The sequence below is a fragment of the Drosophila navojoa genome, chromosome 2 (assembly GCF_054131105.1).
Source record: "Drosophila navojoa isolate 15081-1374.11 chromosome 2, UAZ_NAV_1.0, whole genome shotgun sequence".
In the NCBI taxonomy this organism is placed as follows: domain Eukaryota; kingdom Metazoa; phylum Arthropoda; class Insecta; order Diptera; family Drosophilidae; genus Drosophila; species Drosophila navojoa.
The window spans coordinates 29,226,850-29,240,729 of NC_142890.1; the positions used below are offsets into that span (position 1 = coordinate 29,226,850).

The following is a 13,880-nucleotide window of genomic DNA, read 5'->3' on the forward strand; positions in this document are numbered from 1 at the left end:
ATATTCATTATATTTACATTTAAAGCGTCAATTAATATTCCAATTGCCAATTTGACTACATTTGGCCACCACATCATACCCATTTGTGAGATTTCGTTTCGTCGTTGTTATTTTGCTTTGCTGCCCAATGGGCCTTCACCATGGCGCACATAGCGTTCATCTAAAGTGGCCAAGGATTTACTCCATGTTGTTCCTCAGTTACGCCTTCATGTTCGTTCGCTAGCCGTATAGCTGTCGCCAACGACCATACCACGCTGAGTACATCGGTTCTCGTCCGATCACCGGAATTAAGCAGCGTCGGGCGCGGTTAGTACTTAGATGGGGGACCGCTTGGGAACACCGCGTGTTGTTGGCATCGTCCAAAACACTTTTTTACTTTTCACGCCATCTTCATATTTCTCTACTTCAAATATCGTCTTATTTAAAATTTTAAAAATTTGCAAAATTGTGTCTCCCTAGAAATATTCATTATATTTACATTTAAAGCGTCAATTAATATTCCAATTGCCAATTTGACTACATTTGGCCACCACATCATACCCATTTGTGAGATTTTGTTTCGTCGTTGTTATTTTGCTTTGCTGCCCAATGGGCCTTCACCATGGCGCACATAGCGTTCATTTAAAGTGGCCAAGGATTTACTCCATGTTGTTCCTCAGTTACGCCTTCATGTTCGTTCGCTAGCCGCATAGCTGTCGCCAACGACCATACCACGCTGAGTACATCGGTTCTCGTCCGATCACCGAAATTAAGCAGCGTCGGGCGCGGTTAGTACTTAGATGGGGGACCGCTTGGGAACACCGCGTGTTGTTGGCCATCGTCCAAAACACTTTTTTACTTTTCACGCCATCTTCATATTTCTCTACTTCGAATATCGTCTTATTTAAAATTTTAAAAATTTGCAAAATTGTGTCTCCCTAGAAATATTCATTATATTTACATTTAATATTCCAATTGCCAATTTGACCCCATTTGGCCACCACATCATACCCATTTGTGAGATTTCGTTTCGTCGTTGTTATTTTGCTTTGCTGCCCAATGGGCCTTCACCATGGCGCACATAGCGTTCATCTAAAGTGGCCAAGGATTTACTCCATGTTGTTCCTCAGTTACGCCTTCATGTTCGTTCGCTAGCCGTATAGCTGTCGCCAACGACCATACCACGCTGAGTACATCGGTTCTCGTCCGATCACCGAAATTAAGCAGCGTCGGGCGCGGTTAGTACTTAGATGGGGGACCGCTTGGGAACACCGCGTGTTGTTGGCATCGTCCAAAACACTTTTTTACTTTTCACGCCATCTTCATATTTCTCTACTTCGAATATCGTCTTATTTAAAATTTTAAAAATTTGCAAAATTGTGTCTCCCTGGAAATATTCATTATATTTACATTTAAAGCGTCAATTAATATTCCAATTGCCAATTTGACTCCATTTGGCCACCACATCATACCCATTTGTGAGATTTCGTTTCGTCGTTGTTATTTTGCTTTGCTGCCCAATGGGCCTTTACCATGGCGCACATAGCGTTCATTTAAAGTGGCCAAGGATTTACTCCATGTTGTTCCTCAGTTACGCCTTCATGTTCGTTCGCTAGCCGTATAGCTGTCGCCAACGACCATACCACGCTGAGTACATCGGTTCTCGTCCGATCACCGAAATTAAGCAGCGTCGGGCGCGGTTAGTACTTAGATGGGGGACCGCTTGGGAACACCGCGTGTTGTTGGCATCGTCCAAAACACTTTTTTACTTTTCACGCCATCTTCATATTTCTCTACTTCGAATATCGTCTTATTTAAAATTTTAAAAATTTGCAAAATTGTGTCTCCCTAGAAATATTCATTATATTTACATTTAAAGCGTCAATTAATATTCCAATTGCCAATTTGACTACATTTGGCCACCACATCATACCCATTTGTGAGATTTCGTTTCGTCGTTGTTATTTTGCTTTGCTGCCCAATGGGCCTTCACCATGGCGCACATAGCGTTCATCTAAAGTGGCCAAGGATTTACTCCATGTTGTTCCTCAGTTACGCCTTCATGTTCGTTCGCTAGCCGTATAGCTGTCGCCAACGACCATACCACGCTGAGTACATCGGTTCTCGTCCGATCACCGAAATTAAGCAGCGTCGGGCGCGGTTAGTACTTAGATGGGGGACCGCTTGGGAACACCGCGTGTTGTTGGCAATCGTCCAAAACACTTTTTTACTTTTCACGCCATCTTCATATTTCTCTACTTCGAATATCGTCTTATTTAAAATTTTAAAAATTTGCAAAATTGTGTCTCCCTAGAAATATTCATTATATTTACATTTAAAGCGTCAATTAATATTCCAATTGCCAATTTGACTCCATTTGGCCACCACATCATACCCATTTGTGAGATTTCGTTTCGTCGTTGTTATTTTGCTTTGCTGCCCAATGGGCCTTTACCATGGCGCACATAGCGTTCATTTAAAGTGGCCAAGGATTTACTCCATGTTGTTCCTCAGTTACGCCTTCATGTTCGTTCGCTAGCCGTATAGCTGTCGCCAACGACCATACCACGCTGAGTACATCGGTTCTCGTCCGATCACCGAAATTAAGCAGCGTCGGGCGCGGTTAGTACTTAGATGGGGGACCGCTTGGGAACACCGCGTGTTGTTGGCATCGTCCAAAACACTTTTTTACTTTTCACGCCATCTTCATATTTCTCTACTTCGAATATCGTCTTATTTAAAATTTTAAAAATTTGCAAAATTGTGTCTCCCTAGAAATATTCATTATATTTACATTTAAAGCGTCAATTAATATTCCAATTGCCAATTTGACTACATTTGGCCACCACATCATACCCATTTGTGAGATTTCGTTTCGTCGTTGTTATTTTGCTTTGCTGCCCAATGGGCCTTCACCATGGCGCACATAGCGTTCATCTAAAGTGGCCAAGGATTTACTCCATGTTGTTCCTCAGTTACGCCTTCATGTTCGTTCGCTAGCCGTATAGCTGTCGCCAACGACCATACCACGCTGAGTACATCGGTTCTCGTCCGATCACCGAAATTAAGCAGCGTCGGGCGCGGTTAGTACTTAGATGGGGGACCGCTTGGGAACACCGCGTGTTGTTGGCATCGTCCAAAACACTTTTTTACTTTTCACGCCATCTTCATATTTCTCTACTTCAAATATCGTCTTATTTAAAATTTTAAAAATTTGCAAAATTGTGTCTCCCTAGAAATATTCATTATATTTACATTTAAAGCGTCAATTAATATTCCAATTGCCAATTTGACTACATTTGGCCACCACATCATACCCATTTGTGAGATTTTGTTTCGTCGTTGTTATTTTGCTTTGCTGCCCAATGGGCCTTCACCATGGCGCACATAGCGTTTATTTAAAGTGGCCAAGGATTTACTTCATGTTGTTCCTCAGTTACGCCTTCATGTTCGTTCGCTAGCCGTATAGCTGTCGCCAACGACCATACCACGCTGAGTACATCGGTTCTCGTCCGATCACCGAAATTAAGCAGCGTCGGGCGCGGTTAGTACTTAGATGGGGGACCGCTTGGGAACACCGCGTGTTGTTGGCATCGTCCAAAACACTTTTTTACTTTTCACGCCATCTTCATATTTCTCTACTTCAAATATCGTCTTATTTAAAATTTTAAAAATTTGCAAAATTGTGTCTCCCTAGAAATATTCATTATATTTACATTTAATATTCCAATTGCCAATTTGACTCCATTTGGCCACCACATCATACCCATTTGTGAGATTTCGTTTCGTCGTTGTTATTTTGCTTTGCTGCCCAATGGGCCTTTACCATGGCGCACATAGCGTTCATTTAAAGTGGCCAAGGATTTACTCCATGTTGTTCCTCAGTTACGCCTTCATGTTCGTTCGCTAGCCGTATAGCTGTCGCCAACGACCATACCACGCTGAGTACATCGGTTCTCGTCCGATCACCGAAATTAAGCAGCGTCGGGCGCGGTTAGTACTTAGATGGGGGACCGCTTGGGAACACCGCGTGTTGTTGGCATCGTCCAAAACACTTTTTTACTTTTCACGCCATCTTCATATTTCTCTACTTCGAATATCGTCTTATTTAAAATTTTAAAAATTTGCAAAATTGTGTCTCCCTAGAAATATTCATTATATTTACATTTAAAGCGTCAATTAATATTCCAATTGCCAATTTGACTACATTTGGCCACCACATCATACCCATTTGTGAGATTTCGTTTCGTCGTTGTTATTTTGCTTTGCTGCCCAATGGGCCTTCACCATGGCGCACATAGCGTTCATCTAAAGTGGCCAAGGATTTACTCCATGTTGTTCCTCAGTTACGCCTTCATGTTCGTTCGCTAGCCGTATAGCTGTCGCCAACGACCATACCACGCTGAGTACATCGGTTCTCGTCCGATCACCGAAATTAAGCAGCGTCGGGCGCGGTTAGTACTTAGATGGGGGACCGCTTGGGAACACCGCGTGTTGTTGGCAATCGTCCAAAACACTTTTTTACTTTTCACGCCATCTTCATATTTCTCTACTTCGAATATCGTCTTATTTAAAATTTTAAAAATTTGCAAAATTGTGTCTCCCTAGAAATATTCATTATATTTACATTTAAAGCGTCAATTAATATTCCAATTGCCAATTTGACTCCATTTGGCCACCACATCATACCCATTTGTGAGATTTCGTTTCGTCGTTGTTATTTTGCTTTGCTGCCCAATGGGCCTTTACCATGGCGCACATAGCGTTCATTTAAAGTGGCCAAGGATTTACTCCATGTTGTTCCTCAGTTACGCCTTCATGTTCGTTCGCTAGCCGTATAGCTGTCGCCAACGACCATACCACGCTGAGTACATCGGTTCTCGTCCGATCACCGAAATTAAGCAGCGTCGGGCGCGGTTAGTACTTAGATGGGGGACCGCTTGGGAACACCGCGTGTTGTTGGCATCGTCCAAAACACTTTTTTACTTTTCACGCCATCTTCATATTTCTCTACTTCGAATATCGTCTTATTTAAAATTTTAAAAATTTGCAAAATTGTGTCTCCCTAGAAATATTCATTATATTTACATTTAAAGCGTCAATTAATATTCCAATTGCCAATTTGACTACATTTGGCCACCACATCATACCCATTTGTGAGATTTCGTTTCGTCGTTGTTATTTTGCTTTGCTGCCCAATGGGCCTTCACCATGGCGCACATAGCGTTCATCTAAAGTGGCCAAGGATTTACTCCATGTTGTTCCTCAGTTACGCCTTCATGTTCGTTCGCTAGCCGTATAGCTGTCGCCAACGACCATACCACGCTGAGTACATCGGTTCTCGTCCGATCACCGAAATTAAGCAGCGTCGGGCGCGGTTAGTACTTAGATGGGGGACCGCTTGGGAACACCGCGTGTTGTTGGCATCGTCCAAAACACTTTTTTACTTTTCACGCCATCTTCATATTTCTCTACTTCAAATATCGTCTTATTTAAAATTTTAAAAATTTGCAAAATTGTGTCTCCCTAGAAATATTCATTATATTTACATTTAAAGCGTCAATTAATATTCCAATTGCCAATTTGACTCCATTTGGCCACCACATCATACCCATTTGTGAGATTTCGTTTCGTCGTTGTTAATTTTGCTTTGCTGCCCAATGGGCCTTCACCATGGCGCACATAGCGTTTATTTAAAGTGGCCAAGGATTTACTTCATGTTGTTCCTCAGTTACGCCTTCATGTTCGTTCGCTAGCCGTATAGCTGTCGCCAACGACCATACCACGCTGAGTACATCGGTTCTCGTCCGATCACCGGAATTAAGCAGCGTCGGGCGCGGTTAGTACTTAGATGGGGGACCGCTTGGGAACACCGCGTGTTGTTGGCATCGTCCAAAACACTTTTTTACTTTTCACGCCATCTTCATATTTCTCTACTTCAAATATCGTCTTATTTAAAATTTTAAAAATTTGCAAAATTGTGTCTCCCTAGAAATATTCATTATATTTACATTTAAAGCGTCAATTAATATTCCAATTGCCAATTTGACTACATTTGGCCACCACATCATACCCATTTGTGAGATTTCGTTTCGTCGTTGTTATTTTGCTTTGCTGCCCAATGGGCCTTCACCATGGCGCACATAGCGTTCATTTAAAGTGGCCAAGGATTTACTCCATGTTGTTCCTCAGTTACGCCTTCATGTTCGTTCGCTAGCCGCATAGCTGTCGCCAACGACCATACCACGCTGAGTACATCGGTTCTCGTCCGATCACCGAAATTAAGCAGCGTCGGGCGCGGTTAGTACTTAGATGGGGGACCGCTTGGGAACACCGCGTGTTGTTGGCCATCGTCCAAAACACTTTTTTACTTTTCACGCCATCTTCATATTTCTCTACTTCGAATATCGTCTTATTTAAAATTTTAAAAATTTGCAAAATTGTGTCTCCCTAGAAATATTCATTATATTTACATTTAATATTCCAATTGCCAATTTGACCCCATTTGGCCACCACATCATACCCATTTGTGAGATTTCGTTTCGTCGTTGTTATTTCGCTTTGCTGCCCAATGGGCCTTCACCATGGCGCACATAGCGTTCATCTAAAGTGGCCAAGGATTTACTCCATGTTGTTCCTCAGTTACGCCTTCATGTTCGTTCGCTAGCCGTATAGCTGTCGCCAACGACCATACCACGCTGAGTACATCGGTTCTCGTCCGATCACCGAAATTAAGCAGCGTCGGGCGCGGTTAGTACTTAGATGGGGGACCGCTTGGGAACACCGCGTGTTGTTGGCATCGTCCAAAACACTTTTTTACTTTTCACGCCATCTTCATATTTCTCTACTTCGAATATCGTCTTATTTAAAATTTTAAAAATTTGCAAAATTGTGTCTCCCTAGAAATATTCATTATATTTACATTTAAAGCGTCAATTAATATTCCAATTGCCAATTTGACTCCATTTGGCCACCACATCATACCCATTTGTGAGATTTCGTTTCGTCGTTGTTATTTTGCTTTGCTGCCCAATGGGCCTTTACCATGGCGCACATAGCGTTTATTTAAAGTGGCCAAGGATTTACTTCATGTTGTTCCTCAGTTACGCCTTCATGTTCGTTCGCTAGCCGTATAGCTGTCGCCAACGACCATACCACGCTGAGTACATCGGTTCTCGTCCGATCACCGAAATTAAGCAGCGTCGGGCGCGGTTAGTACTTAGATGGGGGACCGCTTGGGAACACCGCGTGTTGTTGGCATCGTCCAAAACACTTTTTTACTTTTCACGCCATCTTCATATTTCTCTACTTCGAATATCGTCTTATTTAAAATTTTAAAAATTTGCAAAATTGTGTCTCCCTAGAAATATTCATTATATTTACATTTAAAGCGTCAATTAATATTCCAATTGCCAATTTGACTCCATTTGGCCACCACATCATACCCATTTGTGAGATTTCGTTTCGTCGTTGTTATTTTGCTTTGCTGCCCAATGGGCCTTTACCATGGCGCACATAGCGTTCATTTAAAGTGGCCAAGGATTTACTCCATGTTGTTCCTCAGTTACGCCTTCATGTTCGTTCGCTAGCCGTATAGCTGTCGCCAACGACCATACCACGCTGAGTACATCGGTTCTCGTCCGATCACCGAAATTAAGCAGCGTCGGGCGCGGTTAGTACTTAGATGGGGGACCGCTTGGGAACACCGCGTGTTGTTGGCATCGTCCAAAACACTTTTTTACTTTTCACGCCATCTTCATATTTCTCTACTTCGAATATCGTCTTATTTAAAATTTTAAAAATTTGCAAAATTGTGTCTCCCTAGAAATATTCATTATATTTACATTTAAAGCGTCAATTAATATTCCAATTGCCAATTTGACTCCATTTGGCCACCACATCATACCCATTTGTGAGATTTCGTTTCGTCGTTGTTAATTTTGCTTTGCTGCCCAATGGGCCTTCACCATGGCGCACATAGCGTTTATTTAAAGTGGCCAAGGATTTACTTCATGTTGTTCCTCAGTTACGCCTTCATGTTCGTTCGCTAGCCGTATAGCTGTCGCCAACGACCATACCACGCTGAGTACATCGGTTCTCGTCCGATCACCGGAATTAAGCAGCGTCGGGCGCGGTTAGTACTTAGATGGGGGACCGCTTGGGAACACCGCGTGTTGTTGGCATCGTCCAAAACACTTTTTTACTTTTCACGCCATCTTCATATTTCTCTACTTCAAATATCGTCTTATTTAAAATTTTAAAAATTTGCAAAATTGTGTCTCCCTAGAAATATTCATTATATTTACATTTAAAGCGTCAATTAATATTCCAATTGCCAATTTGACTACATTTGGCCACCACATCATACCCATTTGTGAGATTTTGTTTCGTCGTTGTTATTTTGCTTTGCTGCCCAATGGGCCTTCACCATGGCGCACATAGCGTTCATTTAAAGTGGCCAAGGATTTACTCCATGTTGTTCCTCAGTTACGCCTTCATGTTCGTTCGCTAGCCGCATAGCTGTCGCCAACGACCATACCACGCTGAGTACATCGGTTCTCGTCCGATCACCGAAATTAAGCAGCGTCGGGCGCGGTTAGTACTTAGATGGGGGACCGCTTGGGAACACCGCGTGTTGTTGGCCATCGTCCAAAACACTTTTTTACTTTTCACGCCATCTTCATATTTCTCTACTTCGAATATCGTCTTATTTAAAATTTTAAAAATTTGCAAAATTGTGTCTCCCTAGAAATATTCATTATATTTACATTTAATATTCCAATTGCCAATTTGACCCCATTTGGCCACCACATCATACCCATTTGTGAGATTTCGTTTCGTCGTTGTTATTTCGCTTTGCTGCCCAATGGGCCTTCACCATGGCGCACATAGCGTTCATCTAAAGTGGCCAAGGATTTACTCCATGTTGTTCCTCAGTTACGCCTTCATGTTCGTTCGCTAGCCGTATAGCTGTCGCCAACGACCATACCACGCTGAGTACATCGGTTCTCGTCCGATCACCGAAATTAAGCAGCGTCGGGCGCGGTTAGTACTTAGATGGGGGACCGCTTGGGAACACCGCGTGTTGTTGGCATCGTCCAAAACACTTTTTTACTTTTCACGCCATCTTCATATTTCTCTACTTCGAATATCGTCTTATTTAAAATTTTAAAAATTTGCAAAATTGTGTCTCCCTAGAAATATTCATTATATTTACATTTAAAGCGTCAATTAATATTCCAATTGCCAATTTGACTCCATTTGGCCACCACATCATACCCATTTGTGAGATTTCGTTTCGTCGTTGTTATTTTGCTTTGCTGCCCAATGGGCCTTTACCATGGCGCACATAGCGTTCATTTAAAGTGGCCAAGGATTTACTCCATGTTGTTCCTCAGTTACGCCTTCATGTTCGTTCGCTAGCCGTATAGCTGTCGCCAACGACCATACCACGCTGAGTACATCGGTTCTCGTCCGATCACCGAAATTAAGCAGCGTCGGGCGCGGTTAGTACTTAGATGGGGGACCGCTTGGGAACACCGCGTGTTGTTGGCATCGTCCAAAACACTTTTTTACTTTTCACGCCATCTTCATATTTCTCTACTTCGAATATCGTCTTATTTAAAATTTTAAAAATTTGCAAAATTGTGTCTCCCTGGAAATATTCATTATATTTACATTTAAAGCGTCAATTAATATTCCAATTGCCAATTTGACTCCATTTGGCCACCACATCATACCCATTTGTGAGATTTCGTTTCGTCGTTGTTATTTTGCTTTGCTGCCCAATGGGCCTTTACCATGGCGCACATAGCGTTCATTTAAAGTGGCCAAGGATTTACTCCATGTTGTTCCTCAGTTACGCCTTCATGTTCGTTCGCTAGCCGTATAGCTGTCGCCAACGACCATACCACGCTGAGTACATCGGTTCTCGTCCGATCACCGAAATTAAGCAGCGTCGGGCGCGGTTAGTACTTAGATGGGGGACCGCTTGGGAACACCGCGTGTTGTTGGCATCGTCCAAAACACTTTTTTACTTTTCACGCCATCTTCATATTTCTCTACTTCAAATATCGTCTTATTTAAAATTTTAAAAATTTGCAAAATTGTGTCTCCCTAGAAATATTCATTATATTTACATTTAAAGCGTCAATTAATATTCCAATTGCCAATTTGACCCCATTTGGCCACCACATCATACCCATTTGTGAGATTTCGTTTCGTCGTTGTTATTTTGCTTTGCTGCCCAATGGGCCTTCACCATGGCGCACATAGCGTTCATCTAAAGTGGCCAAGGATTTACTCCATGTTGTTCCTCAGTTACGCCTTCATGTTCGTTCGCTAGCCGTATAGCTGTCGCCAACGACCATACCACGCTGAGTACATCGGTTCTCGTCCGATCACCGAAATTAAGCAGCGTCGGGCGCGGTTAGTACTTAGATGGGGGACCGCTTGGGAACACCGCGTGTTGTTGGCATCGTCCAAAACACTTTTTTACTTTTCACGCCATCTTCATATTTCTCTACTTCAAATATCGTCTTATTTAAAATTTTAAAAATTTGCAAAATTGTGTCTCCCTAGAAATATTCATTATATTTACATTTAAAGCGTCAATTAATATTCCAATTGCCAATTTGACTCCATTTGGCCACCACATCATACCCATTTGTGAGATTTCGTTTCGTCGTTGTTATTTTGCTTTGCTGCCCAATGGGCCTTTACCATGGCGCACATAGCGTTCATTTAAAGTGGCCAAGGATTTACTCCATGTTGTTCCTCAGTTACGCCTTCATGTTCGTTCGCTAGCCGTATAGCTGTCGCCAACGACCATACCACGCTGAGTACATCGGTTCTCGTCCGATCACCGAAATTAAGCAGCGTCGGGCGCGGTTAGTACTTAGATGGGGGACCGCTTGGGAACACCGCGTGTTGTTGGCATCGTCCAAAACACTTTTTTACTTTTCACGCCATCTTCATATTTCTCTACTTCGAATATCGTCTTATTTAAAATTTTAAAAATTTGCAAAATTGTGTCTCCCTAGAAATATTCATTATATTTACATTTAAAGCGTCAATTAATATTCCAATTGCCAATTTGACTCCATTTGGCCACCACATCATACCCATTTGTGAGATTTCGTTTCGTCGTTGTTATTTTGCTTTGCTGCCCAATGGGCCTTTACCATGGCGCACATAGCGTTCATTTAAAGTGGCCAAGGATTTACTCCATGTTGTTCCTCAGTTACGCCTTCATGTTCGTTCGCTAGCCGTATAGCTGTCGCCAACGACCATACCACGCTGAGTACATCGGTTCTCGTCCGATCACCGAAATTAAGCAGCGTCGGGCGCGGTTAGTACTTAGATGGGGGACCGCTTGGGAACACCGCGTGTTGTTGGCATCGTCCAAAACACTTTTTTACTTTTCACGCCATCTTCATATTTCTCTACTTCGAATATCGTCTTATTTAAAATTTTAAAAATTTGCAAAATTGTGTCTCCCTAGAAATATTCATTATATTTACATTTAAAGCGTCAATTAATATTCCAATTGCCAATTTGACTCCATTTGGCCACCACATCATACCCATTTGTGAGATTTCGTTTCGTCGTTGTTAATTTTGCTTTGCTGCCCAATGGGCCTTCACCATGGCGCACATAGCGTTTATTTAAAGTGGCCAAGGATTTACTTCATGTTGTTCCTCAGTTACGCCTTCATGTTCGTTCGCTAGCCGTATAGCTGTCGCCAACGACCATACCACGCTGAGTACATCGGTTCTCGTCCGATCACCGAAATTAAGCAGCGTCGGGCGCGGTTAGTACTTAGATGGGGGACCGCTTGGGAACACCGCGTGTTGTTGGCATCGTCCAAAACACTTTTTTACTTTTCACGCCATCTTCATATTTCTCTATTTCGAATATCGTCTTATTATACCCTGAACCCATTGAAAATGGGAAATCAGGCTATAATGGTTTTGTTGAAATGTATGTTAAAGGCAGAAGGAGGCGTGGCAGACCTTAAATAATTATATCTCCTACATCTTGCAAGCTAGAGTCTCCAAATTTAAAATGTATATTTAGATGAATTTTATACAATTTCGGTTTTTGTTAAAATTTACCCCTCACCCGGTATACACATACATTTAAGCATTATGATTACGTTCTGAGAGTTTAATTACGATCGTACGTCTAGAAATTAAATTATTCAACAAATAAGTTCTCATTATATTGCCAACACTGCAGCGCAACCAAAGCGCAATCGCCTGTATATGCGTGTGTGTGTGGGTATGCGTGTGTTTATTCGTATGTGTATGTGTGTGCGTGTATTTGTTTGTATGCGTGTATGTGTGTGCGTGTGGGTGTGTTTGCTCACTATTATTGAAATATCAGTTTGCTTGTAGGGTTCAGGAATCTCGTAGTCGAGCAGTCTCGACTAGAGCTTTCTTACTTGTTAATTATGTACATCTACAGTTGTAGAGGTAAGGTCGCCTTTAGGGGTAAAGTCGCCGAATTTTATATTTTTGATCAGGGTGAATAGTCAATTTAGCCCTTTCTGTCTGCCCGTCTGTCCGTATGCTTAAATGAAGATATAAGAGTTAGATACTTTAAATTTTTGTTCCTAAATCGTGATACACGGATTTCTTAAAAAATCGATAGCTCGTCCCGTTATGTTTGATCGATTAAAAAATTATCGTATATCAGTAATCAATTTATATCTGTTACATCTTTAAAGTCGATGGAGTCGATAAATTTTTAATGTATATTCGTATGTACCTTATAGAATTTCGATTTTAGTTAAAATTTAGATATTAAATATTCCGCATTCGCAAGTTTTTCCAGACTTACATTTTGTCTTTTGTTGCCAGCATGACATAGCTCGAATTTTGTATATTGACTTTTTGTCACAACGAGTGAGTAAAGATGAACAATGTGCTAGGCCGAAGTTGCCTAGATGGGCTCAATATGGTTTCACTTGAATATTGGCAAGAAAAAATAACGCTATGTGAATCACATTATTAGGTGCAGAGAGGTGTGAAATACAATTCTTTGGCAGTCATTGTTGCCGGCTGTCCTTTCAATTTAGCTCGTTTACTTTCACTTGTCCGTTTTCATTATTATAGTGGAGTGCCGAGAGCTTCGGCATGCGCCAGAGATTGGGACGTGGCGGGCAGATGTTTGACCTTTAGGGCAAATGAAATGCTAGTCGCGTTCATAAAGCAAATCCAGGTAATTGAATTTTCAAGCTGGTCAGAGCTTAAAAATTCATTACTAAACTGTCAGACAAACGTAGCCTTACCCTGTACTCCTGGCGGGCGTCGGACGTATGCTCCACGGCGGCGATCAGCCGAGACAACAAAGACCCAATGCAAAGCAATTCAATATTGGCCGTTCAGCTTTTAATACTTGAACTTTATTCTTTTCACATCTGCGAGCACTGAATGAAACAAAGCGAGACTCTGACAGTCAGATCCAAATTTATTCATGTATAAAGGAATAAAACGACATATTATAAACTATAGCTACTAGATATTTTCTGTTAAGAGCAATCCTCTATTGTATTTTCAGCGAGGCGTCTCAAAATGCTTGAAATCAGAGAAGCCTACTTATCTAAACTACTTTCATAAATAAGTATTTATCAATTACTACACACGATTCATGACAAACAAGTAAGAAGAGTCTAGTCGAGACTGCTCGGCTTGGCGATACCCTGACTTGATATTTGAAATGTTTACTTGTTGGTATGTGCTAATAAATAATGATACCAATAAAACTAATAGACTGATAAGATCTTGCTGATACATTATCTGGGATCTATAAAACGCTATGATATAATGGATCCGATTTTGAGCTAGAAAGCTTTTAATGGTGAGTTATTGTTAAGGTCATATCAAGATCATAATTAC

At 41.6% G+C, this 13,880-nt stretch overlaps 1 long non-coding RNA gene and 26 other non-coding genes across 27 annotated transcripts; 26 read left to right on the forward strand and 1 right to left on the reverse strand.

The window, feature by feature from the left end:
* The first annotated feature begins 236 nt into the window (after window positions 1–236).
* LOC149092406 (5S ribosomal RNA) lies at window positions 237–355 on the forward strand. Its single transcript, XR_016196294.1, has one exon. It is a non-coding gene; the product is annotated as a 5S ribosomal RNA (ribosomal RNA).
* A 342-nt stretch (window positions 356–697) lies between these two features.
* LOC149092407 (5S ribosomal RNA) lies at window positions 698–816 on the forward strand. Its single transcript, XR_016196304.1, has one exon. It is a non-coding gene; the product is annotated as a 5S ribosomal RNA (ribosomal RNA).
* A 331-nt stretch (window positions 817–1,147) lies between these two features.
* On the forward strand, window positions 1,148–1,266 carry LOC149092408 (5S ribosomal RNA). Its single transcript, XR_016196272.1, has one exon. It is a non-coding gene; the product is annotated as a 5S ribosomal RNA (ribosomal RNA).
* A 342-nt stretch (window positions 1,267–1,608) lies between these two features.
* Window positions 1,609–1,727, forward strand: LOC149092409 (5S ribosomal RNA). Its single transcript, XR_016196273.1, has one exon. It is a non-coding gene; the product is annotated as a 5S ribosomal RNA (ribosomal RNA).
* A 342-nt stretch (window positions 1,728–2,069) lies between these two features.
* LOC149092410 (5S ribosomal RNA) lies at window positions 2,070–2,188 on the forward strand. The gene has a single exon (XR_016196274.1). It is a non-coding gene; the product is annotated as a 5S ribosomal RNA (ribosomal RNA).
* A 343-nt stretch (window positions 2,189–2,531) lies between these two features.
* On the forward strand, window positions 2,532–2,650 carry LOC149092411 (5S ribosomal RNA). Its single transcript, XR_016196275.1, has one exon. It is a non-coding gene; the product is annotated as a 5S ribosomal RNA (ribosomal RNA).
* A 342-nt stretch (window positions 2,651–2,992) lies between these two features.
* Window positions 2,993–3,111, forward strand: LOC149092412 (5S ribosomal RNA). The gene has a single exon (XR_016196276.1). It is a non-coding gene; the product is annotated as a 5S ribosomal RNA (ribosomal RNA).
* Window positions 3,112–3,453: 342 nt separating this feature from the next.
* On the forward strand, window positions 3,454–3,572 carry LOC149092413 (5S ribosomal RNA). The gene has a single exon (XR_016196277.1). It is a non-coding gene; the product is annotated as a 5S ribosomal RNA (ribosomal RNA).
* Window positions 3,573–3,902: 330 nt separating this feature from the next.
* LOC149092414 (5S ribosomal RNA) lies at window positions 3,903–4,021 on the forward strand. The gene has a single exon (XR_016196278.1). It is a non-coding gene; the product is annotated as a 5S ribosomal RNA (ribosomal RNA).
* Window positions 4,022–4,363: 342 nt separating this feature from the next.
* Window positions 4,364–4,482, forward strand: LOC149092415 (5S ribosomal RNA). Its single transcript, XR_016196279.1, has one exon. It is a non-coding gene; the product is annotated as a 5S ribosomal RNA (ribosomal RNA).
* Window positions 4,483–4,825: 343 nt separating this feature from the next.
* LOC149092416 (5S ribosomal RNA) lies at window positions 4,826–4,944 on the forward strand. Its single transcript, XR_016196280.1, has one exon. It is a non-coding gene; the product is annotated as a 5S ribosomal RNA (ribosomal RNA).
* A 342-nt stretch (window positions 4,945–5,286) lies between these two features.
* On the forward strand, window positions 5,287–5,405 carry LOC149092417 (5S ribosomal RNA). The gene has a single exon (XR_016196281.1). It is a non-coding gene; the product is annotated as a 5S ribosomal RNA (ribosomal RNA).
* A 343-nt stretch (window positions 5,406–5,748) lies between these two features.
* LOC149092418 (5S ribosomal RNA) lies at window positions 5,749–5,867 on the forward strand. Its single transcript, XR_016196295.1, has one exon. It is a non-coding gene; the product is annotated as a 5S ribosomal RNA (ribosomal RNA).
* A 342-nt stretch (window positions 5,868–6,209) lies between these two features.
* Window positions 6,210–6,328, forward strand: LOC149092419 (5S ribosomal RNA). The gene has a single exon (XR_016196305.1). It is a non-coding gene; the product is annotated as a 5S ribosomal RNA (ribosomal RNA).
* A 331-nt stretch (window positions 6,329–6,659) lies between these two features.
* LOC149092420 (5S ribosomal RNA) lies at window positions 6,660–6,778 on the forward strand. The gene has a single exon (XR_016196282.1). It is a non-coding gene; the product is annotated as a 5S ribosomal RNA (ribosomal RNA).
* Window positions 6,779–7,120: 342 nt separating this feature from the next.
* On the forward strand, window positions 7,121–7,239 carry LOC149092421 (5S ribosomal RNA). The gene has a single exon (XR_016196283.1). It is a non-coding gene; the product is annotated as a 5S ribosomal RNA (ribosomal RNA).
* A 342-nt stretch (window positions 7,240–7,581) lies between these two features.
* LOC149092422 (5S ribosomal RNA) lies at window positions 7,582–7,700 on the forward strand. The gene has a single exon (XR_016196284.1). It is a non-coding gene; the product is annotated as a 5S ribosomal RNA (ribosomal RNA).
* Window positions 7,701–8,043: 343 nt separating this feature from the next.
* Window positions 8,044–8,162, forward strand: LOC149092423 (5S ribosomal RNA). Its single transcript, XR_016196296.1, has one exon. It is a non-coding gene; the product is annotated as a 5S ribosomal RNA (ribosomal RNA).
* Window positions 8,163–8,504: 342 nt separating this feature from the next.
* LOC149092424 (5S ribosomal RNA) lies at window positions 8,505–8,623 on the forward strand. The gene has a single exon (XR_016196306.1). It is a non-coding gene; the product is annotated as a 5S ribosomal RNA (ribosomal RNA).
* A 331-nt stretch (window positions 8,624–8,954) lies between these two features.
* Window positions 8,955–9,073, forward strand: LOC149092425 (5S ribosomal RNA). The gene has a single exon (XR_016196285.1). It is a non-coding gene; the product is annotated as a 5S ribosomal RNA (ribosomal RNA).
* Window positions 9,074–9,415: 342 nt separating this feature from the next.
* Window positions 9,416–9,534, forward strand: LOC149092426 (5S ribosomal RNA). The gene has a single exon (XR_016196286.1). It is a non-coding gene; the product is annotated as a 5S ribosomal RNA (ribosomal RNA).
* Window positions 9,535–9,876: 342 nt separating this feature from the next.
* LOC149092427 (5S ribosomal RNA) lies at window positions 9,877–9,995 on the forward strand. Its single transcript, XR_016196287.1, has one exon. It is a non-coding gene; the product is annotated as a 5S ribosomal RNA (ribosomal RNA).
* Window positions 9,996–10,337: 342 nt separating this feature from the next.
* On the forward strand, window positions 10,338–10,456 carry LOC149092428 (5S ribosomal RNA). The gene has a single exon (XR_016196288.1). It is a non-coding gene; the product is annotated as a 5S ribosomal RNA (ribosomal RNA).
* Window positions 10,457–10,798: 342 nt separating this feature from the next.
* LOC149092429 (5S ribosomal RNA) lies at window positions 10,799–10,917 on the forward strand. The gene has a single exon (XR_016196289.1). It is a non-coding gene; the product is annotated as a 5S ribosomal RNA (ribosomal RNA).
* Window positions 10,918–11,259: 342 nt separating this feature from the next.
* On the forward strand, window positions 11,260–11,378 carry LOC149092430 (5S ribosomal RNA). The gene has a single exon (XR_016196290.1). It is a non-coding gene; the product is annotated as a 5S ribosomal RNA (ribosomal RNA).
* A 343-nt stretch (window positions 11,379–11,721) lies between these two features.
* Window positions 11,722–11,840, forward strand: LOC149092431 (5S ribosomal RNA). Its single transcript, XR_016196291.1, has one exon. It is a non-coding gene; the product is annotated as a 5S ribosomal RNA (ribosomal RNA).
* Window positions 11,841–12,685: 845 nt separating this feature from the next.
* LOC149092432 (uncharacterized) lies at window positions 12,686–13,525 on the reverse strand. Its single transcript, XR_016196249.1, has 2 exons — window positions 13,274–13,525; window positions 12,686–13,157 (listed from the first exon to the last, which is right to left on the reverse strand). It is a non-coding gene; the product is annotated as an uncharacterized LOC149092432 (long non-coding RNA).
* Window positions 13,526–13,880: the final 355 nt, after the last annotated feature.